A 2962-nucleotide genomic window follows, 5' to 3' on the forward strand; every position below is an offset into this window, starting at 1 on the left:
ACTATCTGGATGCGTTATTTTGTAATTCTATTTAGATGTTGAAATACTAATTCTAAATGAAAAGCTCCCGTTACCCTGCATGGGAATATTGAATTATTCATTGGTTTAAAGACACATTTGGCTAGTCGCATCCGTAAGTTTATACAGCGAGGTTTGCGCCAATTATCTTTAATTTATTACCTTAATTGAATTTCTCCCCCAAAGATAGATTTTGGTGTGATCAGTTTACATTCTCCTTCAAAGAGTCAAGGCGCAACGTGAGAGATATACCAACCCTCCAGCACCATCTCTCTCTCTCTCTCTCTCTCTCTCCCTCTATCTCTCTCTCTCTCTCTCTCTCTCTCTCTCTCTCTCTCTCTCTCTCTTCCTCAGTGCATTTTCACAGAAAGAGGGATCGGATTTGCTTGGCGCTCCTTTCAATCAACCGCAATGTCAATAAGCAGGCTATACCCAGGCCTGGATGCTTGGGGTGGTAGATGTATTGAAGCTTTGCCAGTTCGGAACAACTAGCTAAACCACTATAGCCATAATAATGCACCTCCGATAACATCTCCCCGTGGTATGAAATTATGACAATATGTAGCCTACTAATGATTGTTAGTGTTAGTGTTAAGTGTGCTTATAGGGTGAAATATTATTGGTGACATGATGTGATAACTGTCCGGGTTGCAAGATACTATAGGCCTATAGGCTTTTGCAGAGTATATAAAATGTAATTGTATAGGGCTCTTCTCCAATACAAAAGGTGTGTGTGTGTGTGTGTGTGTGTGTGTGTGTGTGTGTGTGTGTGTGTGTGTGTGTGTGTGTGTGTGTGTGTGTGTGTGTGTGTGTGTGTGTGTGCGTGCGTGCGTGCGTGCGTGCGTGCGTGCGTGCGTGCGTGTGTGTTATAATAACTATTTGTCCTTATAATGTGTCTCTTGTGCATGCTCTGTTTTGTGTAAAACACACTTGCAATCATAAATGACCCGCGTGCACTGCAATAAGAATGTTAAATGCCCGAGTTTTGCACCATTCTGATAAAAAATCAATCTAAAAGACTGCTCCATTCTGACCTTTCTAAATGCCATAAGAGTCCAATTCTCACAAAATGAAAACAGTAGGCTAACAAAGCCTCCTCCATTCATTAGCTGTTAGCCTATAGCTTGTTATTATTACATTAGACGCCCTAATGTCATCATGTGTTAATATAACGCTATAAGTTCGCTTTGCTTTGGCAGGTGTTTTCCGCAGAGTCCGCCGACCCGGAAGCGTTATGAATTTACAGTAAGTTGTGTGTGTGTGTGTGTGTGTGTGTGTGTGTGTGTGTGTGTGTGTGTGTGCACGCGCAGGCGTGCGCGCGCCCCGTGGCCGCGTGCCTGGTGGTAGCCTAGTGTGCGCGTCTCTTTCTGTTCGTGCATGGTGGCGGTGGTGTGTGACTCTGCTTGGGTTGAGGGCGCGCGCGGTTTTTCCCTCTCCACTGCTCTCTCCCTCGCTCTCGCTCTCTCTCTCTCTCTCTAAATGCCATCGGCGCTTCGATCTCTATGTCACTCTTTCTTCACATCTGCAGCAGATCAGGGGGGGAAAAAAACCTTCATCCGGCCTCAATACAACAGGTCAGTAAATATTTAAATTTGTTTTAAGCCGGTGCATGCATCCCCAAGTACATTCGATTACAAAGTAAAGCTTTGCTGTATATGCGATAGCCAATGGGCAGCCGCTTGGTCCTTGCCTCCCTAAATGGGTGTGTATGCGTTCTGTGCATGGTGGGGCTATTTGAGAACTTCTATCTGTTAATAATGACACAGAATGGAATGGTTTTTTCCCGATGTTTAGCAGTGTGTGCATCGCGACGGAATGAATATCGTCTAAATAAAGAAGAGATCCTATCTGTTTAGATTGAGAGATCTTTTCGGAGAGGAGGGACCTGTGGTGCGTATTATCTCCAAATGAGCACCCGCACCGACTCACCGCACTTCATGAATTATTGTTGAGATCAGAGAATAAACAAGCGGCCGACCGCCATTGTTGTCTTGTCTTTTGACGTTTTGTGTTGTATAGGCATGTTGTTTCTTGGTTATTAGGCCACCATTCTTATGAATAATTATGTTTAAAGGCTACGTTTTTTATTTGTCAATCGGCGACCGGGCGACGCACGCATAATCAGATAGATGCCCATATGTGACGAAACGGAGTGCATTAAATAATATTGACCTACCTCACACGCCGGTCAGAAAAATTACCTGCTATTACCGCCTAAATTTGGTCGTATATAGGCGGAACCCCACATCCCATGAAATTGATCTGATTACCTTGCCAATGGGTCATAAAAGGAGGTGGATTTGCTGAGGCTGCATTTCCCGTTTGTCCATCACGTCTGTGGTCGATATGGCTTGATTCAGAGAGTCATGTTACATGGAATGAATGGGATACCAAATTAAGCGGGCATCGCAGGCGCACAGTCATGGGCAGAGCCCGGGCTGTTATTTGCAAGCATGCATAGGAACAGAACGGGCCCGGTTGTATTGATTTACGCTGAATGCCCCCCCCCCCCCCCCCCCCAACAGCTGTGTTTTCAAGATAGCGAGGCAGGCTACTCACACATTCAAGTGTTGTAATGCCTTTTAAATCAGGATAAAAATCTGCCACCAGCCTTCCAAATTGGGCCATGACAAGAGATGGGCAGCCAAGCGGCCGCAGCTATAGCGCGTCCCGTGGTTTCACATTTTGCTGTGCCGCATATATATTTGTGCTTTGTTTATAAAAAAGTTGTCAAATAAGCTTTGTGGATTTACGCATGCCTCAGATCTAATTTCAGTTTAAAGCGTGTTGTTTTATGCGGGAGTCCCAGTATAGCCTATACACGAAAACAAATTAATGGTCCTCTTTGTTGCCATGGGGACGCAAAAGGTGAATAAGGTTTGAGGCGACGCGTGTCTAAAGGCGAGAAACGATAACACAGATAAGCATCACAGCAGCCAATTGA

The 2962-nt window shown here is 44.9% G+C and overlaps 1 protein-coding gene across 1 annotated transcript in view; it reads left to right on the top strand.

Annotated features, from left to right (window-relative positions):
• The first annotated feature begins 1529 nt into the window (after window positions 1-1529).
• gata3 (GATA binding protein 3) overlaps window positions 1530-2962 on the top strand; it is a 16844-nt gene continuing 15411 nt past the window's right edge. The window contains exon 1 of the mRNA XM_079494337.1: window positions 1530-1592. The gene's annotated coding sequence lies outside the window, so the exon portion shown is untranslated. The remainder of the gene's footprint in view (window positions 1593-2962) is intronic.

The sequence above is a fragment of the Electrona antarctica genome (genome assembly GCF_951216825.1).
Source record: "Electrona antarctica genome assembly, chromosome: 23".
NCBI lineage: Eukaryota > Metazoa > Chordata > Actinopteri > Myctophiformes > Myctophidae > Electrona > Electrona antarctica.